The 7,627-nt window shown below is 44.1% G+C and overlaps 1 long non-coding RNA gene across 1 annotated transcript; it reads left to right on the forward strand.

The window, feature by feature from the left end:
- The first annotated feature begins 4,233 nt into the window (after positions 1-4,233).
- Positions 4,234-5,877, forward strand: LOC125721819 (uncharacterized). The gene is made up of 3 exons (XR_007385976.1): positions 4,234-4,331; positions 4,756-4,830; positions 4,915-5,877. It is a non-coding gene; the product is annotated as an uncharacterized LOC125721819 (long non-coding RNA).
- The last annotated feature ends 1,750 nt before the right edge of the window (positions 5,878-7,627 follow it).

Consider the following 7,627-nt stretch of genomic DNA (forward strand, 5'->3'; position numbering starts at 1 on the left):
GGGATGTTAGTGGGGCAAATTCTCAGCCCCCGCTTCTCTGCGGGCCTCCCTTTGAGAATCCCCACTGAGAGGGTGAGGGGAAAAAAATCATCACACACACATTTAGGAATATATAAAAGTGCATGTGAAGTCATCATTTTCGCTTGTGCTATGAACCTCTGCCTGCTGTTTGCTGAACAGCCTGTGTCAAAATATCTCAAATATATCCATAATAAAATATGCGTTAACGTCAGACAGCAGAATAAGCAAATAAATAACGAAAGGTCTTAGCAGGATCTTCTGGCACTTATCATGCTCTAAATCAAAAAAATCGGACTTTTTTTTTGCTATCTATCTAACCATATTCATAGTGACTTATCCAGTACAGCACTGCACTCGGCCTAGAGCCTCAGGCACCAGAGTATTCCTGTTTGTTTTATTTATTTCAATGCCATGGGGAATGGCATGCATTACTTTTTTACATCGTTTATACCAGGGGTCTCCAACTCCAGTCCCGGAGAGCAACTATCCAATAGGTTTTCTATCCTACCTGGTTGCACCATCCCTGGCATCTACGTAGCTGTATCCTACCTGACTTCTTTTACATTGGCTATTCTGTGTTTGTGGCAAATAAAACACTGAAGAGCCCGGATTGAATTAGTGATACTATCATCAAAGCAAATGGCTCCACCACTGGCAAACAGCGGTGGTGGCTTGATGGTTAGAGAAGTGCGCTTGTAGTTGAAAGATTGCTGGTACGAATCCTTGACCAGCAAGGGCACCACTGATTGTACCCTGAGCAAGGTACCGCCCCCCAAGCACTGCTCCCCGGGCGCTGAATTAGCTGCCCCCTGCTATGTCACGTATGGGTTAAATGCAGAGACACATTTCGTTGCTCTGTGCTGCGGTGTGTCAACACTGATCGCTAAATTAATTTTAAGGCACCTGCCACAAACAATGCCAGCTGCAACCCCCTTAATTACACCAGAGATGCCGATTGGACGCACGCTGTGCCGTAACATAAGGGGAGATGAGCCGTCCAAATCGCGTGGACCTAAGGTTGCAAAGGGGCAGAACGGAAACTTTCCCAAAACTTTCCATTCCATGGGAAGTTAAGCTGGAGGATTTCAAGTTGGAAACTTTCCAGGGGAATTGATGGGAATTAGCGGGGAAATTAGGTAGCTGAACTAAGGGGCAACTGGACCTCCAACGTTGTAAGCAGCACATCTGTCCTCCAAGCAGCTGGCTGCACCATCCCACTCATCCCAGATGCTCGGCAGGGGGATTTGGGACAATTGGGCCAATGCTCTGGGGACAGACCTGCTGACCGCCATGTTGGAGGCCAACATAAAGCCACACGTGAGTCACCCCCTCCTGGGAAATAGGGGTACGGTGCACATCTGTGATGGCAGATGGTTCATAAAACCAGCAACAGACTTCTGTCACAGTTGGAGCAAAGTGAAGGATAGAGGTAAGAGAACCATAACATTCTACAACTAATAATAAAATTGTACACGTAACATATATGTGATTGGACTGAAATCCCACCCTGGGTATTCCCCCCTAGGCACAGTATGATCCCACCATTAATAAACAGTATGGAAAATGGAAGGATGGATGTACAGCAGGTTTAAATGATATAATTACAGCCAAAATTATCTCCTATGCAGCAACAATTCAGTATAGTTATGTAAAATGAAGAGATTAAATTGAAAAAGGATACAAATAAAGTATTATAATTTTATAAGAGCCTACATAAAAGGTGCATTGTTTATTTTAGAAAAGTGCTTCTCATCTGTTTCAGAGGAGAACTCCACATTGTTGGAGGACACGAGTGCAAAACCTACTGCCTGCTTTCAAATGTACTTGAGCAATTTGTAGAAGTCTGACCTCAAGTGATCTAAGGCTGCGTCTCTGTGGAGATCTTTACAGAAGTTCAGCTTTGTATGCAGGCTCTAGTCCAGTAAATGATTCCTAAACAATTAAATGAACTTTAAGATCAATTCTGAAACTTACAGACAGTCGAAGTAAAGATTCAAGTGCAGTTCTGACGCACGATCTGTTATAGAAAATACACAGAAAATACACAGAGCTGCGTTTTCTATAATCTGCATCTAATCGATGGCTTTTTTAGGAGAATCGAACACTACAATTGTCAAATCGACTTGTCGCTAAGGCATGCATTAACCTCTCTGTGTCTTCCAGAGAGAAAGAGAGGACTGGCCGGGAAGGTATTGTGGCTATTTTGTTATGATATGAATACAAATCTCCATCTATGACAAGCCCCAAATTTAGACACAGTTTCTCTTTCGGTGTCACTAAAGCTCTCTCTATGCCAGAGTGGTCTTTCTGCAGCAAGGAGACGTAGATATGTGTGATATCTGCATGCCGCGAAAAACAGCTACTGTGTTTACTGACCATTACACCCAGAAGAGCATGTTTATGGGAAAGTAAACGGGACCAAGTACTGACCCTTGAGAAACGCCACACACAGTATTTAGTGTGTCTAGAGCAGACAGGCCCCAAGATTTAAGTGATGCTTGAGTCTATTATGGCCTAGAAGTAATGATGATGTTTATCCTCAAAGATTGTTTGCAACCACTGGGAAACCTGAATTAATGTTGTTTTTTTTTTAATAAAATAATAAAAATTATGTTTCTCCAAAAAATAATAATAATAATGACACTCTATTGATCCGACGTGGTCTTTTTGCCTACTTGCTCTCCGAGACACACAGAACTTACGTATGTGAGAGCAGGCTTGGCAGCGAAGGGCAGCCACCTGCAGCGGTTCCCATGGAGCTGGGCGTTAAGGGTCTCGCTCAAGGGCCCATGGACAAGTGACCATTCTTCTGAAACCGGCTCAAACCGACAACCTTCTGATCGCAGGCACGGAGGTTTTGGAATATCTGTATGTATATATGTATTCAGATTTCTTTGCTTTACAAAAAACATTTTAGAGATCTTTAAAAAAAGAATTTACATACAATGAAATGATAGATAGATAGATAGATAGATAGATAGATAGATAGATAGATAGATAGATAGATAGATAGATAGATAGATAGATAGATAGATAGTGGACCATAAATATCATTTAATGAGCAAGAAGACAGGTATGGATGGATGGATGGATGGATGGATGGAAGACACAGGTATGGATGGATGGATGGATGGAAGCCATGTTCAGGTGACCTAGGGTCTTCTCCAAAAACCTGCAACGTCCTCTGATGAACTGTTAACATGTTCTGAAAGATACTGATGGCAGGGTGTTTACCAAATATTGAGAAATAAATTTTTGGGGTTTGGAGGGGAACTGAATGAGCCCATTCTCACTTTCTAACCACTCATCTGTAGACAGGAAATTGTTTTTCATACGTCAAACTGAATGAGCAGTTTTGACGGCCTCCATTTACTTTCCGCACAGGTGCAGATTCCTTTCATCAGTTTTCTGTCGAGTACAGCGTTTGGCATTTCTATCCTGGTTTGGTTTTCGATAGCTGGTCAAGTGTTTTAAATGCTGCTGAGAGAGGCGCTAAAAATCGATTTGTTCATGAGCTACTGTACGTTGTTAATAAAATTACTAGCTACAATAATGCTTAGGATTGAATGATCTGATATGCCAAGAGACGAATCCCTAACCCTAATCCTAACCCTAACCCTAATCTAAAGCTGTTAGATGGTTCTGTGCCGTTTAATAAAACCAAAAAAATGAATAAAAATCAAATTGCTGGCCTTGGAATTAAAGCGCACTATCCACACAACGACTGAAACATTTAAGTAGAGGAATATTTCCATGTTGTATCAACCACAACCTGTACAATCTCCCACCACGGAGCAGCAATCTGCTCCAGCATGCGCTTACCAGGGCACCCTGGGGACCCAGTGGGATTGGATACGATAGCAGTACGTGGGGTAATTTGTAAGAACAACTTAGGTAAGTCAGCCTCTGCTATAATAGCTGTGATAATAGATAACGATAAATATCATTCAGGTGCGCTGAGAATCGGGGGGGGGCAACCTAAATGTCGCTGGATGTTGTAATACAACAAATGTTATTACGGAGGGGGGCGAGACTCCTGCAGTAAGGAACTGGCAAATTGTGCTCAGTCGCTAAAAGCTCGAGATCCCGCTGCAGCTTTGCCGCTCCGCTTAACGCACATTCTAAATTGGCCGGAAATTAGCGCTCGATTCTTAGCCTCCTGTTTCCTTAGTAATGCCTCGGAATATGCAAGTCATTGTGTGTGTACTTAATGAGGTCTGACACGGGGGGGTGGGGGAGGTTCGTATTTGTGTGAGCGGAGAGAGAAAAACGGGCAGCTCGGATTATTTCAATTCCCAGGAAGCAGAGCAGTAAGTGGGGATCGAAAATGCTCGGCGATATCGGACAAATCCATGGTGTTCCTACTGCTATTATACACCTGGAATTCATACAGCCTTATTTATTGAAAATATTCCATGTTAATAAAGTATTAATACATTTATACAGGGAATGTTGCTGTGGTTGCGGAAATCAAGCCGTTAAAAAATGGGAGTACTTGACTTTGTATTTCCAACCCGAGGGGAACTCGGTAAATATTTTGGGAGGATATTTCCTGTCTTGTATTTTCCTGCGCAGGATAAACTTTCTGCCCAAACCACATAAGACGGGGGGGGGGCTCCAGAAAGGACTGATTAGAATCGGACGCTCTTCTTCATACCCATGCCTCCATGGAATGTACCTATCACGGCATGATTAATAACAAAACTTAAATATTCATCTTACATTTCCACACAGCGCCGGCAGATGTTTCGGGGAGGCGCAAACAACTCAGCTCCGTTTGCTGGTATTTAAAGGAGAACGCTGTTCAAAGTATGCCGCTCCCATTTTGTTGTTTTATGTCCGCCTATATATTTCTAAATGATCTGCAGGGATTTGTCTCGTGTTTCCTTCCAGGCAGGGTGACATAATGGAAATCAAGGGCCCCAATCATCTCGGATAAGACTCAGAGCGGGTTTTAGAGAGAAGTTTCTAAAGGCCTGCCCGCAACTGACCTGTGCACCACACAGACTTCCTGTAAGCTGGCCACAGATGACACGCCAGGATCAGGCTGTCTGATTGGTCCGCGTTTTCCAATCGCCTCTACAGCTACTCCAGCCCATCCATATCCACGATGGACCTGCCTTCCTGTTCTCCTCCACCTCCTCCTCCTCTTTCAAGTGCTTTTGATGTTATATGAGCCCGAATACAGCTGGCTCAGTCCTCTCAGGACCGGAAGCACAGAAACGTCCAGGAGTGTATAGGCGTTCCCCCCCGCCCGCCCCAACAGAACTTCAAACTCAAGGAACTCTAGAAACTTCTTTTGCATTTCCAACGGGGAATTTTGAGACTGTGCTTTGAGGGAATACGTCTAGGGACTTTAACGAATAAAGCAGAAGCTAAACGTCTACTATGTGCACATAAATGGTTGGAAAACTCTCTATCTCATGAGGTTTATCTGAGAACATGTCTCACTACGAGATCTCAGTGATATCGCAGAGTGGTTCGCTAACCCGGGGGAGTGAATGTAGCTCGTTTTAAGATGCCTTGTTCTTTCACAGATTCTTTTCCTCTTGATCCAGTCGTGGCGCGCTGACTAAATCCTCACTGCTTCCCCAAATCCGCATTGTGCCAATTGCATCCAGAGTTCCGTCGGTCTCGCTCGGAAATGGGCTGTGGTCATGTGACCAGCCAGACAGGTCAAGGGGCTTTCTGCGAAAGTCCATCCATCCGGCTATGTGCCATCGTAACTTACCCATAAAAAGTCTCTGTAAAAAAAAAGAAAAATGATAAAACGCCGATGACATGTGCTCTTGTTTTTTTCCCGGAGCGAAAAATACTGCCTGAAAAAAATAATAATAAAAAAATAAAGCACCGAAAGATTGACATTCCGATGTTTTAATCTGCGGTATTACCATTCTGTGTGTGTCCACAGCAAACACTGCTCACCCGGGGTGTTAATAAGAATCACTGTGTGGGACTCTTCCTTGGGGGGTGAGATTGTTAGACTGTCATCTGCAACGAAGAAGCCTGCCGTTTATTAATAGAAATCCTTGACCAATGGAGTCAATTCCAATACAGGGATATTATATTGTCTTTATGTGTTCGTTACAGGTCTGGCGGTGAGTTCCCCGTCCATCTTCATCCACCTGCCAAACGGGAACACGTGGCGGGGTCCCCCTCGACTGCTCCGAGGGAAGATCACCACCGAATATTCCAAATTGCCAGATATAGGGGTAATTGTGCTGGGGATTCATTTTAGTTTTTTTTTTAACTTTCTTTTATATACCTTGTGCTGGGAAATTAATCAGAAAGCCCGTCAGCCTCCCAACAAGCGTGACGCGAGGTCTGACAGGCTGTGTCTCTGAGCAGGCAGATGAGATTCCCATACAAATGTGTGTGTGTGTGTGTGTGGGGGGGGGGGGGGGGGGGGGAGACGTTTTAAAATCTTTTGTAAAACTGCAGTATTCTCTTCATAATTTGGCTGCTCTTTGCAGGAAATAAGTGTTTCTTAGCGGGAGCTTTCAGGGTGATTGCCGCGAGGGCCCTGAATGTGTCACGATTTAATTGGTTATTAGGTCAGCATGTGCAGATTAAATTCACACAGCGCTGGCTGCTTCAACCGTCAGACCTTAAGAATATCCGTCTGTCAATCACAGACCCTCCTCTATGTCTCTTTACATCATAGTCTAGCCAAGACCACCAGAAGAAGGCGTAAAAATCGACCTTACAAAAATCATAAATACAAACGGATCGTGACTTTTTTTTTCGTAATTACAGTTCTCTGTGTAATTATTGTTCCTTTCTCATAATACAAAATCATATCCTGCCCAAAAAACTATGGTTATTAAAACTAAGCCTCACTTCTAATGTGTGTGTTTTTTTTAACTCGGCATCTTGCGCATTCATACTTTAATAAGTAATGCGAAATGTAGAGATAACAATGAAATGCAATAATAACAGTAACACGTTTCAGATGTTAGATTGCGCGATAATGTGCGGTAAAATATATCTGTTATCTGAAAGAACCTTCCCAATAATGGCAGCGTCACGCCTTAATAAAAATCGCTAGGCGACATTTCATTTGGTTGCCAAAGCAACTATTCGCTTGATTTTTTTCTCTGTAAAAAACAAAACGCAAAACTACACAAAGAATAGTACCTTAAATTAGTTATTGATTTTAACCCATTATTTTGACGGTTGCCATAAAGTGTGGATCGAACCAGTCCCCCCCCCCCCCCCCCCCCCCCCCCTCGCATTTGGTGCAGAGTGTTTCTCTGTGTTCCGTCTGTTTCCGTGGGCGACGGCGGAGCCCGCACGCTCCGATGGTGGCCACAGGCCGAGAGGACGTGCGCGGAGCACCTCCTCTGCCGTGACCCGATAAATCGGAGGAGCGAGACCTTGGGAGATATGATTCGTAGCCCCCCAGGGAGACTTAGGGGCTGGCCCTCGCCTGCCATATTCTACACCACTAGGTCTCTGATGAGGAACCAGCCGGGCGAGGAAGTGATAAATTGTAGATGAATGGTCACTCTCTTTATGAGGGCAGGGAAAAGTGGGCCAGCTGGGCAGGACTTACAGGTAAAACGCCTGTAAATATTGTCCTCATTAGGCCTTCGAGGTCCCCGTC

Source organism: Brienomyrus brachyistius, unplaced genomic scaffold (genome assembly GCF_023856365.1).
Source record: "Brienomyrus brachyistius isolate T26 unplaced genomic scaffold, BBRACH_0.4 scaffold35, whole genome shotgun sequence".
NCBI classification, from domain to species: domain Eukaryota; kingdom Metazoa; phylum Chordata; class Actinopteri; order Osteoglossiformes; family Mormyridae; genus Brienomyrus; species Brienomyrus brachyistius.